The sequence below is a fragment of the Cebus imitator genome, unplaced genomic scaffold (genome assembly GCF_001604975.1).
Source record: "Cebus imitator isolate Cc_AM_T3 unplaced genomic scaffold, Cebus_imitator-1.0 Scaffold114, whole genome shotgun sequence".
Taxonomy (NCBI): domain Eukaryota; kingdom Metazoa; phylum Chordata; class Mammalia; order Primates; family Cebidae; genus Cebus; species Cebus imitator.
Window position 1 is genome coordinate 1,582,168 of NW_016107429.1, and position 27,615 is coordinate 1,609,782.

A 27,615-nucleotide genomic window follows, 5' to 3' on the forward strand; every position below is an offset into this window, starting at 1 on the left:
AAGATTTATTCTTGGAGTCAAAATGGTTTAGGAACACAGGGCCAAGGTTTGAATCTAGAATCTATTACTTATTAGGTGACATTAAGCAGGTCATTTATCTACTTCTGTTTCTCATCATAGTGTTTCAAAGATGTTTAAATAAGTTAGTATTTAATAAATTAATTCTGCAATATAAACCATTATATGAACATAAGATATTTATTGTAATTATTGAAAAATGATAAGAATAATATTTTTTTATGATAGGAACAATCCAAGATGTAAAGAATACAGGGACTTACAAAGACCCAAAAGATAAAATGTCCAAATGATCAAAAAAATTTATGAACAAAAGCAGCTTGAACTTTGCTTTCACCCAGGATCTTAGAAGATGCAAAAGCAATATGAACCTCAGCGACCCATGACGAGTACATTAAAAATATGTTTCCTGATACTAAAGGAAAAAAACTGAAAAAGATTTAAAGAAGGCCAAAATATTTTAGAATTTAGAAAAAATGAATTATTTTATACAGGTCAATGAAAAGAAGGTATTGCTGCAAGTCCAGTCTCGGGCCATAGATAGAATTCAGTAAATGCCAAATTTTCTGTAATTATTGTGGTTCAAATAAAAGCCATTTCTGCAAATAATTATTAACTACTATGCCTAAAACATGCTATCTTGTAGAATAAATTGAATGTAACCAGTTTATTTCAGTGTAATGCTGTAAATATTAAAAAGTAAGCAAAAATTATTTATAGGGTTAGAGAAAAAGATGAGTTCCTTATGAAAACCTTCATAAGGCAGAATAAGGGGTGAGCTGCTGCACTGTTACACACAGAAGAAGAAATTGTCAGGTAACTGAGAGCACTTTGCTCTGAGCTGCAGGTTTCATAATGAAGTACACAGAGCCAAACTCAAGTCAAATGATTCATTGTATACCTATTTTTATGCTTTGAATAATCAGACTACTATATACTATAAATCAAATATTCATAATGATTTTTACTTAGTATTTTTAAATGATGTCTTGAACATCTAGAGCAATTTTGCCTAACTCTTTTAAATATAGAATTTTCTAGTAAATAAAGTGTTTGTCAATGAGATTTAGGGCATAATTAATGTCTTCTAGTTCATCCCAAAAGCTGAAATGTTCTAGCTTTAAAACTGCTATAAAGAACATATAAAAGTCTATCCTACTTCTCATACAAAGCTTTTAATCCCACCCCATTATAGGAATCCAAATATTCTAAGACATCTTTGCTGTGTCCAGGAGTGAAGAGAATATAAAACCTAGCTCCAATCTCTGTTGTTACATCTACATAAGGCAGTTGCTGGTGAATGGGAAGAGTTGCTCTTAATGTGTCATGTGAATGAAATAGCTAAAGTGATCTGAATATTCAGGGTTATGCTCAGTGGAAAAACTTCCAGGCCCTTAAATTTAATACTCTTCCATTTTCTGTCCCCTCTCAGATATAACATGGTACATTGAGAACTGGCAAACATGTGACTTTTTACACTCCGACATTTTCAAGACACATGATCCTCAGGAAAGTAGAAGTCAAAGTTTACTGCAGTAGAATGTTTGGCTAATGGAAGATAAATTTTCTGTAAACTATTAGGCTATCCCTGGAGGTAGAGTAAAACATTTGCCTGCTTCTCTGTCAGATCTGTGAATGCTGAAGCAGAACTATCATGGCAAAAAGCAAATCCCTCAGCATATTGTTCATTCAGTTGGTACTGATATCTCGGCTTGAGTCAGAAGCATAAATTCCTGTTAGGTCTTATTGAGCTCAAACATAAAACAGCCTCTCAGGGTTGATGAGGAATCATCTATCACTTTTTGTACCCAAAAGCATTGTTTCTCTTCCCCAAATAGGAATTTGTTTCTTTTCTACTACTTCTTTCATCCAGAAAAGGAAATGCAATTCTCAAGGATGTCTTTTGACCTACCCTACAGCATTTAGGGAGGAAATCCTCAGAGATCACCATGTGATTTTTTTTTTCCAGTCATGCTATGATGTTACAGAATAAAAAGGGGAATGTGTGATAGAACAGGGTAAGCAATAACAGAACAGCAGGCACTTCTCTGGTATGTTCCTGAGCACTGACAGTCCAACATAGTCTAACATATCATGTTTAACCAAAAAATCAAATACCCTAAAAGTCTTTATGAAGTGAAAGAGGGAATGTGTCTTTTAACTAATTCTTTGAATCTTGGCAGCGATTACTTTCAGAAGTCAATTAAGGGAAGTTTCTGCCGTACTTCCACATTATCTTTAATGTTAGCAAAGGGTATTTTGTCATGTTTGACATAGAATAATAGAATATTTAATAAATAAAATGGATAACTCTTGTGATAATTGCCTTCTTGCCTTGTTAAATAATGTTATTTTGAGACATTAAATCAGTTTAAGCATACACTAGGGGGCCTACACTTGAACCTAAAGTGTAAAGTCAATCAAGTTGAGCATGTATAATAAGTAGTTTTTTAAATCATTTCATTTTATTATATATTTAAACAAAATGTCTAAAAAAATTCAAAAACATACAAAAGTAAAGTAGAATCATGGATCACCATAAAATTCCCCCAGCTTCAACAATTATCAACACATGGTCAATATTGTTTCAACTAGGCCTCCATCCATTTAGTATTTTCCCAGAGATATTACGTCAATTTTCACGGAAGAGCTCGCACAGAATTCTTGGGGGAAGGAAAAGTACAGAGAGGCAAGAGTTGGTATTGTTTTACTAATTTGACCAAATATATCCCTCCCTATCTTACCTCCCAATCTCAAAATTGGTGTCTAAATTTTTATGTAGCCAAGGACTACAAATAAAAGAAGTTTTTGTATGAGTTGCTTTAATACATAGAAGTATAAATAACATGATATTGTGCACACTTGTATAATAGCTTTATTGAGGTATATCTTTATAAATAAAATTCACCCCTTGTAACTGTAAAATTCAATGAGTAAATTTTAATTTATAGAGTTGTACAACCACCATACAATCTAGTTTTGTCACATTTTTATCACACTAAATATTATCTTGTGATCTTTTGCAGTTAATATCGCTTGCACCCACAACCCAGAAAACTACTACTCTATTTGTCTCTATGGATTTGCCTTTTCTAGACATTTAATAAAAACTGAATAATACAATATGCGATCTTTTGCATTACGGTTCTTTCACTTAGTGCAATTTTTTAGATCCACCCATGTTACTGCACATATAAGTGTATTTTCTGTTACTGCTCAATAATATTCCATTGTGTGGATATACTGCTTTTAAATTCAATCATCAGTTAATTGACATATGAGTTATTTCCAGTTTTAAAATTATGAAGAAGAATGCTGTAAAATTCTGTGCACATGTCTTTGTATGGGTATATGATTATGCTTTCTTGGATTTCTAGGAGAGGAAATTGCTGGGTCATATAGAAAGTTTTTATTTACCAACTTAAGAAACCACCAAACTGTTTTCCGAGGTCAGATTAATATATTACATTTTTACCAGCAATGAATAATTGGTTCAGTTTCTCTATATCTTTTCCAATATTTTGTAGTGTCTGTCCTTTTTAATAACCAGTGAAGTGGTGTACAGTGATATCTCATTGAGGTCTGAAACCCCTTTTCTGCAGTGACACCTCATTTCATGTTCGTATTTCCTGTTCATATATGACCTTTATGATTCGCATAGAATATCTATGCAACTATTTTGCCCATTTTAAAATTGAACTTTTTAAAATTTTATTCTAAGTATTCTATTGTTTTGTTGATACTGAGAATGTTGTGGTTTTATTAATTTTATTTGTGATACTAACTAATTTGGGGGCTAATTTTGAAAAGACCAATAAGGAGAAAAGCTGGTAGGGAAAGGCATTTACTGCACTATTTCAGATAACGTGGGTTTTTTGGAAGATGCTGATAGATCTCACCTTACCGTTAGAAGCAATACAATCATGACAAACATTCCCTGCCAGTGTTTTCTTGGCAGATAATATTAATGAAGGAATTATAGATTAAAAAGATATAAGACGATGTACGAGTTTTATCCCCTTGGGTGCCTGAAAGAAGATATTTGAGCCAGGGAGGCTGAGCTCCTAACTTATACAAAGGGAGAAAGGTGCTAGAATACATGTTTTCTACCTTTAGTGTTATTCTTTTTGTTTCCAGGACTTGAAAGCTAATAGAAATAATTAAAATTCATATAACAATAAATGTTTTAAATTATTTATAAGCAATAAATCATAAAAATTCTTTAAAGACCAGAGTTAAAAAAATCACATGTAAATTATTTTTATATTAACAGGCAAAATATTTTGGATCAGATCAATAAAGCATACTGAAATTAGCTATTTGAATAAATTTACAGAGAAACAGTAGAATGTCTGATTAATATAACATTGAGAATAGTTGCTTTGCTAGTGTACATCAGGTTATAAACACAGGTCCCATCTCTCATGAGACCATTTAGTTGGCTCAGGAAGAGACCTTTGATCTTTTCTTAAGAGTTACATGATCAATAAAATCTATAGAGTTAAAGCACATAAAAAGAAAAATATGTTAGCAAAAAATATAGAGTTGGATTCACACATTATTAATCAACTGAAGTTTGTTGAATGATCAATGACCATGATGAAGGATGTTATGGAGGGAAAAAAACTGTTGATAACCAATTATATACTGGGCAGAGTATCTTCCCAAGAAAAACATATGAGAGGCAATTATCTTCATTTTCTAAGTAAGAAAACAGGTTTTAAAAATGAGATAAATAAATTTCTGAATATCAGTCATTTATTTAGAGGCAGAGTTTAAATTCAAGCCTATAACTGAATTCAGCTCCTATATTCTTTCCAAAAAACAATAATTTCACTAAATTGGATCTCAATAAATATGAAGTTATAGAATCATTAACCTGGCAGACCATTCAGCACATAATGAATTCCTTAAATAAGTAAATAGTTAACTAAACAGATGACAGTCAATGGGTATACTATGATAAAAAAAAAAAAGGGGGGGGGGACATTACTTAGTATACTTCACTGGAAGACACACTTTAAAGAAATAAGTATAATACATATCAAATTTAATAATTGTTCCAAAGGAAAATAAGACTTGAAGGAGATTTGGTGAATATGAAGGTTAGTAGAAAACCTAATTTAGGAACTAAAGGATTTAACCTGATTTAAGGAATTTAAGAACTAAAGATACCAGTCAGGATTAAAAGTTTCAAGCAACAGAAGCTGACTCTGGATGATTAGAACAGAAGTGAACATTATGGAAAGGAAATCCTAGTGCTTATAGAATCCTTTTGCAAGACTAGAAAGCTAGCCTTAAAGATCCCAGTCAGGTCAAGGCCCAAATGAGATTGTGCAAGTGTTTCAGAGACGATGACTTTTTGATGGCCTGAGTACCAGCTGCTGTAGACTCAGCAGTGATATTGGAGCCGACATGGACACAGCACCAACTCACATGACATGCTTGGGAATTGGCTATCATGCTGCAGATGTTGTCACCAATATTTGGAATGATTCTACATGTTTTCTCACTTTTTCTTTTGATATTCTCTATATCCAGTTGGCAGAGAAAATAGTTCACTTGACTTTTACTTTTTGATTTCAAGGAATCTGGGAACTTGGATGCCTGGTATTTTCTCTCTAAAGTACTGCTTTAACAGTGTTATGCATAATTTGATATGTACTGTTTTAATTATTATTCAATTCTAAGCATATCCTAATTTTAATTATCATTTCATCTTTGACCCATACATTCTTTAGGATAACACATGCTAGCTTTCAAATAGATGGAATTTCTCTTTGTTGTTATTGATTTGTTTCTGCTTTCTAAGATGACTTTCTTTTGTTGAATAAAGTCTGTGCCCTCCAATATTTTAAATTTTGTAACTTGTGGTATTAGCTTGTATGTGGTCAATTGTTTGGTACCTGTACGACTTGTGAAGAATAAAAATGTATTCTACAAGCATGGAATGTAATTTTCTCTGTATGTCTGTTAGTATTCCTTAATGTCATTTTTCAAACCCTTTACAGTCAAACTACTATTATATCTCTTTACTTTTTACTAAAAAGAGAAATATGTTAAAATACTCCACAACAACAATGGAGCTATTCCACAGTTATGGAGCTATTCAATTCTCTTTGGAGTTATATTAATTTTTTCTTCAAATATTTTCAAGGTACATTATTTTGTATATTGAAAATTAATTTACTTGGAATTCAAGTGAATTGAAATTTCTATTGCTATGCATTATTGTTTACCTCTGCTAAAATTTTAGTTTTTAAGATTTCATATATCAATATAGCTATTATACCAGGAATTTGAGTCATGGATACATTGCCTCTGCTTCAAATGTAGCTGTATTATCTGCTTTGTGAAAATAAATATATGGCCCTTAAATACTTTTTTCTTTTCCTGTGGGCACTATGTTAAGCTTGGTGGGTGGAGTATCCTAAGGAGACATTGTTGGAATAAAGGGTTTACTCACTTAACAGGCTTCTACAGAATGTGTTGATTTCTTCCCTTCCCTGGCTCATGTAGTGCACACGGCCTCTCTAGTCCCCTCATCCTTGACAGTGGTCAGCAGTACTAAGTAGCCCATGTCCTCCTCCAGCATCTATCTTATTATCTTATGTAGCAGAGTACCTCTAGTCCTTCCCTGATTACCTGGAGAGTGGATTTTCAGCACATTTCATAGTATAACACCACAGTGATTTACTTCTCTGCCATCCAGTAAGCTTTGGCTATGCCTTCTTCAGCAGGGTCTGGACATGAGCCCTGGGTTACAGAAATTCTTCCATGCATGTTTCATCTCAATCCCACTGGAAGTGGCTGTTCCTTTTATCTTTGATTCTGTATTCTTTAGCATTCTCCTTATTTTCTAATTGCTAATCACTGATTAACACAATATTCTGTTATACTTAATAATTTTGATACACGCACCTCTTTTTCAAATTACTGTGTAATTTTTTTTTCCTGATTGGACCTAAACTGATATACCATCTGTATTAGTCTGCTTTTAATGCCATAACGAAACAACCATAGACTGGGTAGCTTAAACAAGAGAGAGAAATTTTCCTACAGTTCTAGATACTGGAAGATCAGTTTTTGGATCTAAGTCTAGATGTGAAATCTGAGATTAATTTGCTAGCATGGCTAGGTTTTAGTCAGGGATGAATTGCTGGCTTGTAGATGGCTGCCTTCTCTCTCCGTCCTCACATGGTAGATAGATAGCCTTAGTGAATTTTCCTTTTCTTAAAAGGGCACCAATTCTATCAGCTCAGGGATCCAGCCTTGTGACCTCATTTAACCTTTATCACCTTCTTAAAAGCCATAGCTCTAATATAGTCATAAGGAGGCTTAGGGCTTCAACCTACAAATTTGCAGGTGGAGGCTGGGAAAAATATTTGACCTATTACACCACTTTAGATTTAGATTTGCTTAGTATAACATTTAAAATAATTTTATTTTAGAATTTTCTATATCCATATATTTTAAGAGCTATCAGTCTGCAATCACTTTTTTTCTTGTGTTTTAATATTCTGGAAAAATGTATCTCTGAAATATTTTCTATGGGGATTCTTTTCAACCTAAGTTCAAGATGTATTATTCCAAAATCTTTTTATTTGCTTTTGCCTGATACTTAGGTTTACTCCAACCTGGGTCCTCTTTTAACTAAATTGTAGATTTGGTGTTTGGGACTATATTTATAGATTCAGTTCACCTACATAAGTGTGTGGTTTTATTTAGGACCAGAAGAGGATTAACAAGAGCTAACACATGAGTCCCTCTATGGAACAAGATTAATTTTGTTTCAAGCAATTACAGTGCCCTTTTCATATCCCCTTCATGGATCTGAACTTAAATCTGGAGACACTGATTTTAACAAAACCCATCTGTTGTCTCCTCTGCTTTGTACATTAAAGTTCAGATGCTAGGCCACCAGGGAATGGCAAGTATTCTTAAAATGTAGTTAAGTTTTACTGTACTCAAATTCTTTTAGATTTGCATCTTTCTTTAAAAAGTTTCAGGCTTTGGGACGTCCCTTTAATTTCTTATCCCATCATCCATGCATTTAAAATGTCTTTGTTATTTTATATTGCATTTTAAAAGTGTTCCTTCAAAATAAATTTCTCTTAGTGCCTTGTCCAAATGTTATTATATTCTGCAGTTAATTTGTATTTTACTATTTACTCTACATCTCTGTACTTTTCATTTTAACCCATTTCATCTTGAATTTTCTTGATGTCATACAAATGTTTAAAAGTATAAACAGATTTTATATAAACCTAGTTTAATTTAGACCTAATATACTGTAGATTTTTAAACCAATACAAATTTATTTTCAGTGCTGGAAGATTATAAATCAGTTTAGGTACTATATTATATAATTTTAGTATCTAGTGTTAAGGAGTACTACAATGTCTTAAGTGTTTATTGAACTAGATTAAATTTATGACAATATTCATTTGTTTCCCCCCAAGGATCTATTCTTTTCAACTAAACAAAGCTATGAATGTCTCATGATTCCCCTCTGGACAATAACTTTTTTTGGTAGGAGACTAGCTCTCATTATGTTGCTGAGGCTAGGCTCAAGTGATCCTCCTTCCTCAACCTCCCAAAGTGCTGGGATTACAGGTGTGAGCCATCATGTTTGATATTTTAAAAATAAAATTAAGAGATATATTTAAGCAAGTAGACTGAAGGAAAGATTCTCTATATTCTTATAAAGTCACTTTTCTTATGGTATTTTATGATATCTGCCTTTGAATATGAAATCCTATGAAGCAAATTACTATTTTTTGAGATAGAATCAAAGAACATTAAAGCTGGAGTGTTTGTGAGATATCTGTCTCATCCCAGTCATTTTCCGGCTAAGCAAGTAGACACAAAGTAGTTTGAACGCTTTCAGCTATATTATGCTAATATCCTGAAAATTCCTCAAACAGGTATTGTTTTCTTTTGTGTTTCAGCCTCAATCATTATGTTCTGCTAATTCTATTGCATTCTATCTGTTATTTTATGCCTCAACAATCTAGTTACTATATACTATCTAGCACTACCAATATTGATTGTGATTTTCATCCTGGGAATATAATGGTGCTATGAAAAATTGAAACAACTTCATTTTACAGTGTTGGGTACTTAATACTTATTCTTAGCTGGGAAGAGGCTGCTATCATATTTTCTTCTACTAAACTGGGTTTTATCTTTCTAGCTTAGTTCTTTTATTTATTTTTGATTTCCCCACTTCTCAATTGCAATCCCTGACCTGGACTGTATTATATTCTTGGACTCTGCTGTATATTAAGCAGGTTATTCTAGCAATGGAATATGCCTTGGATTTTATGGGCAAGGGATATCTTTATTCACTACAAACTCTTAATAGACTACAGGAGACTATTACTATGTGAATAAAGTTCAATAAATCCAAAAATGAACTCATCTTTCACTTCAACGCTTCCCGTTCCCAACTTTTGAATGTCTTCCTCTGACGAGGGTATAAATTGGCAATTTTTCATCAATGATCTAATTCCCTTGATAGTCTCCATGTTTTCCTTCATGATTCATTTTTCTATAATTATTAGTTATCTATTATTAAAACCAGAACCTTGGTCCATTCCATAGTCATAATTTGTCATAGTTACAGAGTAATTTTCTGGATATGCTAAAATCTGCCACTATGACTATAATATTTTCTATCATTCATATTTCCAATTTATAAAATGTTCATTGCTATGTGACAAAGCATAGTTACATATCCTTCATGGAACTTAAACTCTGCAGAGCTAAATATTATCTCACATCACTATCTATATATTTTATACATGCATAGAGGGCCAAAAAGAATTAAAGAGAAATTTTAGACACATAACATCTACTCTAAGAAAAAAAGTTACGTATAATTAAGACATGTATTGGAAAGAGTGTAAGATTCTTTTTCCAGAGGATCAGAAAACTAAATTTAAAGTCATATTCTTTATAATTAAATATAAGGTTTGGGCCAGTTGCAAAAAAAAAAAAAAAGTAATAAATCTATGTAGTAGTAGTTAATGTAAACCTAAATGCTCTATACCAATTTATGTGTTTTGTTTCCTTTATTGAAAGCTAGTTTGTCATAGAAAACTAGCCATTTTAAATACGTTTATAAAGAATGAAAAAAAATTGCTCTTCATTAGGAGTTTTTTAGTATGCACACTTCCTAAATAAGTGCTTTTATTCCTATTAAAATATTCATGAATTACTTTCACCTTCTACACTTTAGGTTTCCAGAGAACTCATCCCCATATGGATACCAACGACTGCCATCATTCCCTGGCTGAGCTTCAAGGCTTTGCCCTAACATAAGCTCTTCAGGAATGACAGCTTGAATTTTATATTTGACTAAATGGTCCTTATTTTGGAATCAAACTGTTCATATCCAATTTGTATAATGATATAGCCATTTTTACTCTGTTACTGTTGTTATTAGCATTTCAGAAAAAATCTAACAACAAACCTTAATTTCTCACTTTCTCCCTGGACACTCTTGACCAACTAGTTGAATTTTAGAAATAGTAATATATAAAATAGGTCTCCAATAAAATAAAGAACTTTACTAGGCAGCATCTATCTTCCTCTAGATCATACAGAGCAACAATGAGAATAAAAGAAAACAACTACATAAACAAATTTGAAACAAAATTAGGAGACAGTCCAAATTTGAAAACACCATATTTCTTTAAATGCTGCTATACACTTCTGAATTTTTTCTAGAAAAAGATGAAGCTGGTTAAAGTGGGAAGACAATAAATATGCTGTAGCTAGAGGTAGTCAAAAATTTGAATCAAGCACTTCTCCCTAGAATGAGAGGAAGGACATTCAGTATAAGGTTTACCTAAGGATGTCTAAGAGAAAACAATATCTGATACATCCATATCAATCAATATTCATTCAGGAGACACTGTAATTTGAACAAAGAATGTGTCATATAAACATTTATTAGCTGTATCAGAAGGGTAATTTTAAAGGTAAAAGTAGAACTAAAAAATATCTCAGAGCTGAGGAAGACTTCCCAAGGAGTGAGGTCCCCTCCCCAAGCTACTATTCAATCTTTTTGGAGAAAGTGGTTATAGCCCACTAAATGCTGAAGAAGTTCTCTGAATTGCTTAGGCCAGAGCTGGTTAATTGTTACTGGATACCATAATGCACTTAATATATATGAAGAGTGATAAGAAGAAAAGGTGAAAAAGAATAAGCTTGCTGTAACTTCAGGTTAAATAATTACTATGTCAAAGTATTATTCCTTAAAAATCTCTATGAACGTAATTTAGTGATTACAGTTAAATATTAATGTAAATATTTATATTAGGTAAAAATAGAAGTTAGAGAAGGAGAAGAAGCATGGAGAAGAGAATACAATATCCTAGGAAATCTATAAATATTATCTATTGGAATTGTTGACCATGCAAAAAATCTAAACTGTCTTAAATAATGCAAGACAACATAATACAAGAAAAACAATCCACATGGAGATATATATATATACACAATCCACATGGAGATATATATATATATATATATACACATATATATGTACATATATGTGTATGTGTGTGTGTTTGTAATGTATGTGAAAATATTTTATAATATAATTAAACAAAGACAAAATAAATTTCTTTACTACTAGATTTAAATGGATGCAGAGTATAATTATTAAAAACGTGGCAGAGCTGCATGTTCAAAAGATGGTTCCATCTCTCTATCTGACCATCAGCTTCTCAGTAATAAATTAGATGATGAGATCCATGGATTCAATTATTTATACCCATGATCATACTTCCTTTGCTGTAAAGTGAACCCCTTGTTAAAATGTGAGTTTATAGGAGACCCATGTTAGTAGATCTCTTACTATTTTTCTTCTTTTCTCTATCATTTTTGATACAAGAGAAAGCATTTCTAACTCGTTGAAAATGCCAATCACATTTGCCAGTAGTCAACCTAGTAATATGTCAGGGTTTCCTCACAGAAAGTTAAGTTCTTAAACTCAGCAACATGTTTTCTAATCAACAACTTTATATTCCATTTCACTTGAATTGGCTACCTCTGTGTCAAAGCTCCTGCTACTACATGTTTCTCATGACTACATGTCTTTGAGTGTATAGCTCTTTTCTTTCTTTACAAAGACTATCACTTCCCAGCTGTATTATTTTGTGACTTTACCAGGTTATTGATCTGGTGGCCAGAAGGGGAGGTGGGAAAAGATCTTGAGAAGGTCACAGACTTTTCCTGCAGTACGGATGTTTTGAACTATTATTGAGCAAAGAAGAAGTACTATCTTATACTATTCTGTTTTGAGGTACTTCTCTCAGCCCAGAGGCTCCAGAAAAACCGAAAAATTCAGTTTTCAAGAACCTCTACCCAGATTTTCTCACGTTAAGTTTTATGGCCCTGCACATTTTCAATTAAGGCTTAGTTTTGCTATAGAAAACCTGTCAAGGTTGAGAATTCAACCTGTTGTGAAGATTTATTGCTCTTATAATTAAGTCCTGGGCCTCATCCTCTGGCTGTAGGAAATTTCTGTTACTTATATATTGCCAAGGAGGAAATGGCTATCACACTTCACCTTACATTTGTAAGAAATAATGCTTGGCCTCTCATTGTCTGTTACCTGTGCATTGAGAATCCAGAAACAGATATCTGATAGCATGATCTTTATAATTACCATAGTTACTCAAAGGCCAAATATCTTTCAATAGCCAGCACATTCCTCTTTACCATGATCCCCTTCTCACTTTACCACTCATGAAATATGTATACATTGCTTTGCAATCTTATGCCAAGAGCTATCAATGTTGTATTTGCATCCATGGTGAGGGTTTCCCTGGCATCTGGCTGGTGAATGATCCAACTCAAAATCCCACTACAGAGTCGGCTTCCTACAGCAACCTTTACTATGAATCATTATAGTTTGGTTTGACTAGGAAATAGCCTATTATATTTTAGATTTCAGCACAGGTTATATTATCTGTGACTAATTTTAAGAAGAATTACTGAGAGAAATATAGGAAGCAGGATTAAACATAGAACTTGAACTGCAGTGATACTGCAGTAGTGGCCTAGGCCAATTCATTTGTAAGCACTGAGGCTTGGTGGCCTTTCAGTTTTTCTACTTGGATAAAAAGGGCAAGATTTTTGTACACCGCCGTGAACTAATTATTCATATACAGGCTGCTGCCAAGGAGGGGTGAACTTGGATTCGAATCTTTCTTCTATGGAGAGAAAATACTGGAGAGGGATTCAGTTGTGTCCCGTTCAACCAATATTCCTGACAGCTGATAAAATGAGTGCGTCACTCCTGAAGAAGTTTCTGGATGGCACATCACATCATTACTACGATTCTGAAAATATTTTCTACCACTCTGTAAAAATGCATTTTAAAATTAGGAGGACTGGACAATTTCCTAAGAAGATATACTTTCCTAAGATCGACCCCAAGAGATATTATCAGTTTAAGCACAATGATTTTTTTTAATTATAGAAAATTATCTTATCAGGCCCAACTGTTTTCAAAGCAAACACTCTTTAAAGAACTGATAATTCCAATGTGATTTAGGGTAGTACAACATTACATTCAGTCATTCAACTAAAAATGAATTTTTAATAAGAAATGAGCCCAATATATATAAAAAATAAGATAAACAAAATTCTCTGCCAATATGAAATTTCTATTTTAGTAGGTGAAATAAGTAATACACATCACATACTACTATACTTGTAGGTAGTGATAGGTATGATGAAGAAATTTTTGGTGCTTGTCAGCACTCCAAAGATTTGGGCTCCTCTTACACATTTGAGAGTCATTAAAAAACACCCAGACACCCAGAGCACTTGCAAAGCCGCTCTTCATGACTCATAATCTCTCATTCTCTTACATGTAGATGGGAACAGATAATTGAGCTATATATATAGACACTGGAATGAGCATCCAAGTGTGCTATGCCTACCACCTCTAGGTCAGAGCCAAATGACTTCTACAAAGTCCTCCCTGCTTTCCCTTCCACAATGATGACTCAATGTCTGTGCCTAAGGGATCTTAGTAGCTATGTGTTACAGAAAGGTAAAGCTCCATCAGCTGAACCCAAGAAATACATTCCAAGCAAAGATCATCCTGCCTCTTTGCCTTGGTGCTTACTGGATTTTATATGAATGAGAAAAACCCTCCTATTGTATTAAGATTCTGACACTGGTAGGAAGGTTGTGTGTCAAAGCAGCTAGCATTACATTCATAATACAAAAGATAAGGAGATACAGAATGAAAGAAAGAAAGTGTTAGGTAGGGTATATTTGCTTTAGTTAAGGTATACAACAATGATTTCTCCAAAAAGAGCATACTTGAGCAAGACATGAGTGAGGCAAGAACATGTCAATATCTACTTTAAGAATAATCTGAGCAGATGATCAGCTCCTGTTATGGACTGAATTTTTTTGCCCTCTCCCAAATTAGTGGTTGATCACATTTGAATCTCTAATGTGATAGTACATGGAGGTAATTCCTTTGGAAATTACTCATGTTTAGACGAAGTCACAAGGGTGGGGTCCTCATCATCAGATTAATATTCTTATTAGAAAAAAAAAAAACAGATAGAACTTGCTTTCTCCTTCTCTCTACCATGGGAGGACACAGAAGACCGTAGCCATTTGCAAACCAGGAAGAGATGACACACCAAAGCCTGCTGACAATTTGATCTCAACTATCCCAGCCTCCAGAATTGTGAGAAATATATGTCTGTAATTTAAGTCACTCAGCCTATGGTATTTTGTTATGGAAGCCTAAGATGAAAAGACAGACTCTCATTGGAGTATTGGATATATTTTAACAACTTAATGGGGAAAAACCTCAGGAAAACAAATTTGCTAATGTAGGGAGTTAGAAGCGTAAATATAAATTTGAAAGGTGAGCAGGACAAGACCAGGTATGTCTTTAGTGGTCTAGGTAAGAACTTGACATTTTATTTTAACAAGGTAAGTCTGATTACATTTGAACATGAGTATGCCTTATTTTATTTTAAATATCAATATATGGAGAATAATCTCCAGGGATGAAGGAGTGAATTAATTAAACCAAGTTAGACAGCAATTAGAGTTACCCAAGTGAGAATATTGTTGTTTTCCCAGAATACTAGTTGGAAATAGTAAGTAAGTGTTAAATACAGGATATATTTTGAATTTCTTATTGATCCATTAATTTGTTGACCCTTAGACTATCAATCCATTGATATTGCTTTATCAGTTGTACAATACAAATGAAAAACAAAAACAAAACCCTAGATCTGGCTGGGCTCAGTGGCTCACACCTGTAATCCAGCACTTTGGGAAGTGGGGGCCAGAGGATTGAATGAGCTCAGGAGTCTGAGACCAGCCTGAGCAACATGGTAAAATCCTGTCTCTACAAAAAATACAAAAATTAGCTGGGTGTGGTAGTACATCCCTGCAGTTCCAGCTCCTTGAGAGGCTGAGGTGGGAGGATTGCTTGATTCTGGGAGACAAAGGTTGCACTGAGCTGTGATTATACCACTGCACCCCAGCCCGGGATACAAGAAAAGAAAAAGCAAAAAACAAGGTTGTCACCACCAAAAATTTTATTTGAGCTATGAGTATATGGAGATATCCTGTATCAAGACCGTGGAAAACTCATAGAACACTTGGGATAAAGATAAGGGAAGATTCTGTTTTCAATGCAGAATTTATTTTACTCTTGTCAATGTGTAGGTCAGGTATGCAGTAAATGATACAAATCTAGCATAAGTGTAAAAGAGAAATAAAATCTAGAGGTATAAAGACAAAATTGGTGCATAAATATGTATAAATCAACAAAAGAAAATGGATGCTGTTATTATAAAAGGAAGTCAGGAGGAAAGTTTATTTAAGAAAGAGGGCAATGCACCAGGAAAGGAAACTAAAACAGAGCTGACTGTGAGGTAGAAGGGAAGCCAGCTATGTATATCTGCAGTCAGAGCAAGACAATTTTTCAAAAATAAGAAAAACTGAGTAAAACCATTAATACTGAGAAGCCAGTTAAGGTGACGAATAAGATTTTGCCATTTAATTTAGCAAATTTAAAATGTATTGGCTGCCTTCAGTGGCTCACACCTGTTATCCCAGCACTTTGAGAGACTGAAGCAGCAGGACCACTTGAGGCCAGGAGTTTGAATCCAGTCTTGGAAACAGAGTAAAACCTTGTCTTTAGAAAACTTTAAAAATTAGATAGGTGTGGTGGTGCATGCCTATAGTCCTACCTACTCAGGACGCTGAGGTGGGAGGATCGCTTTAGCCCATGAATTCAAGGTTACAGTGAGATCTGATCATGCCAATGCACTGCAACCTCAATGACAGAATGAGACCATATTTCTACAAAATAAATAAAAATTAAATTTACTTTTTAAACTGTAATAGCTTTTCAAAAAACCAATTTTGAAAGACCTAGTACCTTTAATTGGTACAATTTTATGTTGTACCTTCGATGATGGGACAGGTTACTTCGATCACTGCAGCGGAAGGAAAGTAGTTCACATTTGTATGGTTTCTTTTTCCAGTATGAGAATGCATATGGACTTCCAGATGACTCTCATAAGCAGATGCAAATGGACAAAGGTGACATCGGTGAGGTTTTTCCCCTGTGTGGATTCTGTTGTGTTCAATAATCTGGGCTGTTCCTTTGCTGGCATAGTTGCAGTATCAACATTTGAGCTTCTGATCAAAGGTCCTTTCAAACCCTTCTACTAACATTCCTGAGTTTTCATCCAGGGAAACTTCAAGAGATGGGTGATCAAATGCATTTTGATCACCATCTGCTCCAGCTTTTGACAACCGCACGGAGTAAACTCCACTGCCTTGTTCAATGCTGCCGTCGCTGCAGGCGAGGCCGCCGCTCCAGACGCTGCCGACGCTGCCGTCGCTGCCGGCGCTGCCGACGCTGCCGACGCTGCCGACGCTGCCGTTACGGACGCTAGCGCTGGCGCTGCCGCTATCAACCGCCGCCGCTGCCGCGTACGTCGCGTCTCAGTTGCCGCCGCCGCCATGTTTGTTGTAAGATGAAGATTTGATGCAGATACGTTCCCGGAGTGAGAGGAGAGGTGGGTTTAACGAAGATTGAAGAATGTACAGGTGAGTTCACGGTGGAAGGAGAGTCTAGTGCTTTAGGGCTTATGAAAATTAGAAATTAGTAAAATAGATTACGAAGTTTAATTCATAAACAAGTAAATTAGAAGGGACAATTGACAGAATGGTGAAAGGTCCAAAATTTGGAGGAACAGATATGGTTTAAAATACTTGAACTTTGAGTTTCATTGGGTATGATTTGGTACACTGTGAGGTGGCAAAGAGAGAGTAATGTTTCAAATTAAGTTATTTTACAGGTAGTACAACTATTTGTTGAATATTTAAAAACTGGAGTCTATTAAGGAATAGGCACAGACGAGGTTTTCTTTTTTTTTCTTTTTGAGATGGAGTCTTGCTTTGTCGCCCAGGCTGGAGTGCAATGGCCCATTCTCGGCTCACTGCAACCTCCGTCTCTCAGGTTCAAGAGATTTCCCAGCCTCAGCCTCCCTAGTAGCTGGGATTACAGGTGCGCACCACCACGTCCGGCTAGTTTTTTTTGTATTTTTAGTGGAGACTGAATTTCACCATGTTGGCCAGGTTGGTCTCAAACTCCTGACCTCAGGTGATCTGCCGCCTCAGCCTCCCAAGTGCTGGGATTACAGACGTGAGCCACTGCGCCCAGCCAGGATATTTGTAAGAAGGCAAGTTGGTAACAGAGAAATGAACTAGACTCTGTTTAGCTAGGCCCTGGCGCCAACCAAATTGTGGGTTCATATTACTAATAGGAAGATACACAGGAATGAGTATGTCTTCTGATTTTATCAATGATATTTCTCTTAAAAACAAACAAAACACAAATGAAAAAAACCCCACACTAGTGAGATTTTGAGATTTTAAAACGAAAAAACACAGAAGACACATACAAAGTATCTTAAGCCTTATATACCAGGAAAAAAATAGCTTAGAATAGCACTCATAATATTGGTTATAGAGTAAATCCCATTCTGCTGTTGGAATATAAGGCACATCAGGTCACGTGACCATGTCCTATAGTCTTTTAGAGAGGCCTCAATGGCAAACATCATTTTCTTTTTAGGGTAGTTCAAATACCACAATCATTAACTTTGTTCGTGCAACCAGCACATCTTATTAACGTGACAGGATTAATGTGTGATGCTGGGATTTACAATGCACTCACTGGAGACAGAGGGCTCAAATACAGTGATTGCTTATCTTAGTCTTTGGCAAAGTTACAACAGGGGTGTTTAATTAAAGAAGTTTAGAAATCAAATGATCTATCTCCCATATTTTTGTTTTGTTGGTATTTGAGAAAAAAGGAGACCTATTCTGGATGCAAATACTCAGTTAAATTTTATAAAAGACTTGGAATCATTTTTTTAATGTTACAAAGAAAATCAAGGATATTGTTGGTATTAATTTATATTTGCTAATGTGAAATGAATCAATTAATTTTATTTCTAAAATCATTTCGGTAGTAGCTGTGAGAGTCTCTGTAAGAGACACAACTTTCTTCCAAAGCTTATAAACTAGTATGAGGGAGAAAACAGAATATAAAATAATTAAACAGCAGGTAAATACCACTGGAAAAAGACTATGTGCAATTTGAGTGCAGAAACATGAAAATAAATATAGGCAGTAGAATAAAGTAAGTTTTCATGGAATACAGAGTCTTCATGGAGGATGAAGAATTTGAACAAAATCTGGAGAAAAGCTTATAAAATTTTAAAGACAAAAGCACAAATAACCTCATCATTAAATTGTAGCATCAAAAGAAAGTAATGGAAAATAGGAGAAAAACAGGTCAGTGCAGAAACTGAGTTTTGTGGGTGAAAAATATCTAAAATCAAAAATTACTCTATGGTTTTACTTTTATTTTTCCTTCTGGTTAACTTTTAGCTTTGAAATTCATTTTTATATTAGAAAATTGTAAAAAAAATTATTCTATTATCTCAGGTAATATGAAATAATATTTGCAAATCATGTTAAACATTTAAGCCCTCAATGATGTTAGTTCATTGACATAAAAGCCATATTTATGTATCTTATATTTGTACTCATGGCTCTTATTACCCTATACTATCAGAGTCACATTAGAAACTAAAATATACTTCAAAATAAGGATTCACTGCTTTGATGAAATGAAATTAGTAATAAAATGATAGAAACAACAGTAATTCACATAAGTGATAAATTTGTTAAACTACAGTCGTTTTGTTCCTTTCATTTTTATCTCATAGGACAAAAGGATGGTAATCAAATCCATGCCAACAAAAACATTTAATTTCAGCAAGTAATTAAAAAAATTCCCTAGTTAGTAAAAATGCTTCTTTGGGGAAGTGACTTTCCAAACTGCAGGAAGAAGTAGTACTGCAGAAAGGCCATAGAGATTTTGTTTCTAGTTGTAAAATAAACAGATCCTTACAGAACAGATATGTTTTTGCTCACTACTGTGCTTATAATGAGATTGAATTCAACTTCTTGTGTACTAATTGTATTAAACTATGTACATAAAAGTGATGGAATAGGAGTTATTTGGGGATTAGACAAAGCAATCAAAGGTTTGAGAGAATGATACAAAATTAATATGTGCTTTGTTTTATCTCCTATATGTACATTTTTCTACAGATGAGGAACTCTGAAGAAAATGAAGCAGCAAATGAAGTACCTTTTAAATGGAAGTGCAGATGAAGTCATCCTGGATTTATGGTAAGTTGCACTTATTTTGATTTTTGTGTGGTTTTATTTTGTTTTGATTTTTGTTTCCTGAATTTGTATTTAGTTGGGTCTTGGATTTCAATATCATGAAAGAAATGCTCAGATCAAAATATAAGCATAAGAATCTCATTCCATGAAATCTAGCACTCATAAAAAGTGACATCCAGTAATGAATTAATGGCATTAACATAAGCTAATAAACAAAATCATGTGAACAGTTTGCACTATTAGAAAATCCATTTTACAAATGGATTTCACGTGTCTTTTGTGTCCAACTACAATTGACTGGATAAAATCCTAGATTATATGAAAAGGTTGTGAGATTTGCTTTCACAGGAAATGAAAAACCCACTTTTTAAAGTCCTTTATGTTAAATTGAATATCTATGCTATGAAAAGGATTATGTCTTATTTTGTTTGTATTTCTAATAGCTGTTTATGTAATTATTGCTTAATAGCAGTTAGGAATACACAAGAAAAAATATAATGCTGAGATATCAAGATAATCACACTTGTCCTCTCAGGCTACCATTTTCCACAACAATTACTCATTTAGTTAAATGTATTAAATACAGGTAAATGAAACTTTCAATTACTCAAGTTCAACTATCAGAAATCTCTAGACTATTTTTAATAATATTTCAAGAAGCCGCAGAACATAAAATAAAATCACACAAGTGTATATAGATAACGTATTTATAGTTTTTAAAAATTTCCTACATTAAAGGAGTAAATATATAAGTTAAAAGAGATAATATTTTACAAAACTGCATACCATACATAATTGGAATGTTAAAAGTTTATTATTCTAGGGGGCGGGGCACAGTGACTCACACCTGCAATTCCAGCACTTTGAGAGGCCAAGGTGGTTGGATCACCTGAAATTAGGAGTTGGTGATCAGACTGGCCAATATCCCAATACCCCATCTCTACTAAAAATACAAAAATTAGCTGGATGTGGTGGCATGCGCCTGTAATCTCAGGTACTCAGGAGGCTGAGACAGGCGAATCATTTGAACCCAGGAGGCAGAGATGTAGTGAGCAAAGATCACACCACTGCACTCCAGCCTAGGCAACAGAGCAAGATTCTGCCTCAAAAAAAAAAAAAAAAAGAAAAAAGAAAAAAAATAAGTTTTTTATTCTGAAACAGTCTACTTTTTTGCATATAAAAATGTAAAATAATTTTATATTTACACATATTGTAGTTCTTTCTATGAGTCCTTTTAAATGGGAATGCCTAATGTATTTATTTCGCTATAGCCTTTTATATTCTAAGTGTATATCTTAATTTTTTATCTATCTGTGCAGTAGTCTTCATGTATGAACAAAAATGTGACTCAAAGAAAATTATCTTTCAGTGGTTTTATAAATACTTGATGCCTCCAATGCAAATATTAGAAGTTTCACATGAATTTTTGTAAGTGGTATTTTATTATTTGAACATTGGATATATTAAAATGTACCTGATTCACCTTTCTAATCATTACATCATCAGTAAAAATGGTGAAGGTTCATATAAAATATAAAGGAATTAGTTTGGCTTTCCATTTTAATTAGTCACACCTATCTTATTCAGTATTAGCTCTGTATTTAAATCTTGGTAACCTAGATTCAGAATTACTAAGATTAGGGCATAATTAGCTATTCAAATCAATTATGTCATTCAATTTTCTTAATTCTGTTTCTAAATATTATCACATAATTAATCCTAATATTATTCATTATAACTCATAATTAGCAGTCTAAAAAGTCTATAGATGGAAATAAAAATAGTTCTGAAAGATATTGCACCAGCATTTTTTGCTATCACATTTGCATTGATTGCCTACTCTTTCAATGAATAATAATGGAGAGGTAATGGAAGTAATCAACTTAAACTTTGTACATTAGACATTACCAGTTTCTAGAGTCTTTTCAGTTGTTTGAAAAACTGTCCTGTTTAGTATATGCATTTAATTAAGCATTATTTTAAAGAGCAATTCATGCCATTCAGATAACTCTTCTGTAAGCATAAAGGGTGATAGTATTCTTAAAGTATCTAAAAATGAGCATATATTTCAACAAAATACAAGCAATATAATCAAATTTAAGGTAAGGAAAGCATAAATAAATCATGGTATTAGTTTGATTTCATAAAATGCAAACCATTTATAATATTTATTACTTATTAAAACTTTGTTGAAGACTAAACTCGGGAATAAGTTTTTAATATTGCTAATGGGGAAAGGACAACCTCTTCCGTAAATGATGTTGGAACACCTGAATATCTATGTGCAAAAAAATGAAGTTAGACTCTGATCTCACACCAGATACAAAAATCAACTCAAATAGATTAAATATTTAAATATAAGAACCGAAACTGTGAAACTAGTAGTATAGAAGAACGTATAGGAGAATAGGTTCATACATTGACCTGGACAATGATTTTTTGGATATGAACTTAAAAGCACAGGGAACAGAAGCAAAAATAAACTGGGATTGCTGCAAAGAGACAAGCTTCTGCACAGCCAAAGAACCAACAGAGTGAAGAGATAATGTATGAATGGAAGATAATATTTGCAAATCATACATCTGATAAGAGGTTGGTATTCAAAATACAATCATGTGTCACTTAACAATGGGAGAACATTCTGATAAATCCATCATCAGACAGTTTTGTCATTGTGTAAACACTGTAGAGTGTACTTACACAAACATAGATGATGTAGGCTACTACACATCTACTCTGTATGGTATAGCCTATTGCTCCTATGCTACAAGTCGGTACAGTATGTTACTGTAGTGAATACTGTAGATAACTGTAACATGATGGTAAATATTTTTGTATTTAAATATATCTACACATAGAAAATGTACAGTAAAAATACAGTATTATAATTTTATGAGACCACTATATATATATAATATATATACATAGTATATATATTATATATATATACTATATATATAATATATAATATATGTATATATAATATATATTATATATATATGCAGTTTGTCATTGACCAAAATGTCATTATGCAGTACATAACTGTATGTAAGGAAATTATAAAACTCAAGAGCTAGAAAACAAATACCTAATTTTAAAAATAAGCAAAGGATTTGAATAGAAATTTCCCAAATGAAGATACCCAAATAGCAAACAGGTATATGAAAAAATGTTCAACATCACTAATTATCATAGAAATGCAAATTAAAATCCCTTTGAGAGATCACTTCACACCTGTTAGAATGGCTATTATTTAAAAGACAAAAGACAACAAGTGGCAATGAGGTCACAGAGAAAAAAAGCCTTGTACACTGTTGGTGGAAATGTAAATTAATACACCCAGTATGGAAAATGATACGGAGGTTCCTCAAGAACTTAAAAATAGAAGTGTCATATAACCCTGCAATCCAACGACAAATTTCATTATCCAAAGTAAATGAAATCTATATGTAGAAGAGATATCTGTACTCCTATGTTCCTCACAATATGAAATCAAGCTATGAAACAAGATATGAAATCAAGCTATCCATCAACAGATGAATAAAGAAAATGCAGTATATATAAACAGTAAGATACTATTCAGCCTTAAAAGAGATGAAAATCTTGTCACTGTGACAATGTGGATGAAACTATAGGTCGTTAAGTTCTATAAAATAGGCATAAAAAGACAAATACTGCGTAATCTCACTTATATGTGAAACCTCAAACATTTCTAACTTAGGGAAGTAGAGAGTAGAATGGTGGATACCAGGGTCTAGGGAAGGGAATACTGAAGGGATGTTGGTGAAAGGATATAAAATTTTAATTACATAGAAGAAATAAGTTCAAGAGATTTATTGTATAACATGGGACTATACATTATAGCAATGCATTATATTTTTGAAAGTTGCTAAAAGGGTAGATTTTAAGTGTTCTCATTACACAAATAAATGATATGTGTGAGATAATGCATATTTAAAGCTCAACTTAGTCATTCTACAATGTATTCATATTTCAAAACATGTTTTATAGAATAAGTACATACAATTTTGTTAACTAAAAACAGAATAAAAATGTTTTTTATATAGAAAAGATATTTTTAAAAACAAATTTAAATGAAATCTCACTTTAAATCTTTATTTCTGAATGCAAGTGGGCCTTTAGTTTCCCTTGCATTTGTATAGTCCGTTAACTTTGTATCTTGTCTATCTCTTTCCTTTTCTTTCATCAGATCAAAAAGTACACTTCTTTATTCTCCCTATTATTATTTTGAGCTTTCTACTGTTTCCTTAAGCAAAGTGGATCAGAAAACTCAAAGCTCCTGCCGACACATCTATCTGCGCAACCACATTTGGATGATGTACACTGACTTTCCACCTGATGCTATGGATGTACTCTATTCATAACTCCTTTCCTTGTGAACAAATTCCTCTCAGGGATATCATTTCATCACTTTGTAATTGAGTAGCCCTGCCTCCCAGTGCATTAAATTTTTTTTTTCCTTTCCTGCTTTCAACCTTCAAATATTACTTTGAAACAATTTGTTTCTCCCTTTCCCACCGGGCACTTCTGTTAAACAGTACTTCCTTATCTAATTGTGGGCTTACTTAGAAATTTCAAGGGCCAATATTGAAACAAATCAGGCAGAGAGACCCAGCCATGGAATCCTCCTGCTTAGAGGGAATAACAGGCCACCACTACCACTATGGCGATGAAGTCAGGGTGCTACAAACCAGACCTCCAGAACAGGCGATTACACAAGATAAACATGAAACAACACATGCAGACCCCCACCCTCCTGCACCACTCCCACATATTTTCCACACCTTTTTCTTCAAATGCAGCAATCCCCAGCCGTTTGGCACCGAGGAATGGTTTCATGGAAGACAATTTTTCCAGAGATGGGGGAGGGGGTAGCAGCAATGGTTTTGAATGAAATTGTTTCACCTCAGATCATCAGGCATTGGTTAGATTCTCATAAAGGGTGTACAGCGTGGATCCCTTGCATGCTCAGTTCACATTAGGCTTCATGCTCCTATGAGAATCTAATGCAGCCATTCATCCGACAGGAGGGGAGCTCAGGCAGTAATGCTCTGACACTGCTCATTTCCTGCTCCGTGGCCCAATTCCTACAGTTCACCAATCAGTATTGGTCCGTGGCCCAGGGGTTGGAGACTCCTGTTCTAAAGAAAGGAATGTGGTAGCTAAATCTGTTCTAAAGGAAGGAATGTGATGTCTAGATCCCTTCTAAACCCCTTCATTCACTCTGCAAATTTGGAAAGGTCTTTTGAAGTCATGAGCCTGGCCATTTCCCAGCTGCTAGCATTTGATTAATAAAACTACTTTCCTTTCACCACACTTCATTCCTTGTGCTTTCAGCTGCTGAGCTCAGAGAAGCTGAACTTGAAATAGTTACAATTTATCCTCTGTCTCCAGGCTCAACATTTTTTCCTTCCTACTATATCATTCTTATTGTACCCTCTCAAATTTTTCTCCTTTATTGCTTCAGTTTCTGTCTTGAACATTGTCCAGTCAATACTCGACTCTTTACCATTCTGCCTCTTGATTCTTATAACCAATGATCTCTACATATATGTCGAATTATCCTGTATCTTCATCTTACTTGATGAAGATGAATTGTTGTCAATTGACGTGATTAATCATTCCCTCACCTTTAAAATAATTGTATCAGTTGGCGTCCAGGACACCACACTCTCTTGAATTTTCATTTCCCTCACTAGATGCTACTTTTCAGTCACTTTTTCTAGTTCTTCATTTTTTTAAACTAAATTTTAGAGGGTTCCAAGATCATTTCTTTTTCTTTCCATTCTCATATCATATCAATTTCTATCATGTAATATTTTAAAGATGACCTATATTTGATATCTTTAACATTTATATGCTCTGCCTGTAATCTTTCCTTGAACATCAAACTATCGTTTTGACAGTGTAATTTGGAAGTTTAATAAATATATGAAGAAATTATCAGATTTACTGAGGTAAAAATTTCTTAAAAGGAATGCTCCTATTTCAAGCATACAATTTAATATTTTTCATATGTATAAATCCGTAAAACCACCTCCAAAATCAGGATATTTAATATCTATTACTCCCTTCCATCATACTTATTTGTAATATCTCATTTCCATTGTTTCCTTTTCTTATCACAACCCCACCCCTAGCCCTGTTCCCCAGTTCACAGCTAATATGCTTTCTATCACTATGGATAAGATTGTATTTTCTAGAATTTGAGCTAAATGTAATCATACAATACATATTCCATTTTGCCTATCTACTTTCACTCAGTGTAATTACTTTGAGATTCATTCATATTGTTGTACACATCAATAGTTTATTCACTTTTATCATTAAGTAGTATTCCATTGTATGGAAACATCGAAATATCTTTATTAAGCTCTTTATTTACTGTATTGATAATTTGTTTTTCATCCCCCCAGTTTTGGATTATTACAGATTATATTTTATAAATATATATTACATATACTCATGTACAATATAAATTATGTTTTATAATATAATTTTCATTAATATATAATTTATATTATATTAATATTTGTATAATATAGAATATAATTCATATCAATACAATTTATTATATCATATAATTTAGTGTATATAAAATTATATTCTATTAATATAAATCATGTAATGTAAAACATATTTTATAAACATAATTTCAGGTTATATTTTTATAAATATTCGTGTACAATTATGCAATTATTTTTATGGGCAGGGGCTTACATTTTTTTGGCAAATATCAAGGAGTAGGATGGCTGGATCATATAGCAGGTATATGCTTAACTTTATAAAAATTGACAGTCTTTTTTTCCAAAGTTGTAAAAATTTTTACACTTCCATTAGTGATTTATAAGAATTTCAGTTTGTATACACCCTCACCAATAACTGGAAAAATTTATCTTTTAAATTTATAGCTAGTCAAGCAGTATTGGTTATCTAGTGGATTTAATTTGCATTTGGGTGATGTGTAGACATTGTTGAGCATCTGTTCATGTACCTATTGGCTGTGCTACACCTTCTATGCTGAAATATGTTTTCAAATCTTTTGTCAATTTTTCCATTGGAATATTTGTTTTCTCATCATTGAGTTTTGAGAATAATTTTTTAATATTATGGATTAATGTTTTTCTATTATATAATTGGAAATATTTTATCCTAGTGTATGGTTTGTCTTTCTATTCTTTTAACATTATCTTTTAAAATGCAGACATTTCAAAAAGCAACTAATAATTTTTTATTAATGGATAGTGCTCTTGATGTTATTCTTTGGAAGTCAGTGCTCTTGATGTTATTCTTTGGAAGTCTTTACCCAACCCACAGTCATAAAGATTTCCTCCATGATTTCTTACATAAATTTTGAATCATTTTGTTTTTCATTTATCTCTCTGATCCTTTTGATTTTATTTTTATATAAATTGTAAGATATGGGCCAGTTGTTTTATTCATATATATATGCGATTGTTTTAGCACATTGTTGGAAAGAATATACTTTCTCTTAATATTGCCTTACTACTATTGTAAATTTAGTTGTGTATGAATGCCAGAATCTCCTTCTGTACACTCTAAACCACTTCATTAATTTACAAGTTTATCTTTATAAAATAGCATTGTCTTGATTGATATAGATTTTAAAGTCTTATACTTAAGTAATGTTAGTCTTTCATCTTTTTTCCAAGCTTGTTTTGGTTATGCAGAGTTTTTTGGATTACTATGTTAATTTTAGAATCAGCTTCACAATTTATGTGAGAAAAGCTTTGTAGGATTTTGATTAGAATTACATTGAACCTTCAAGTCAAT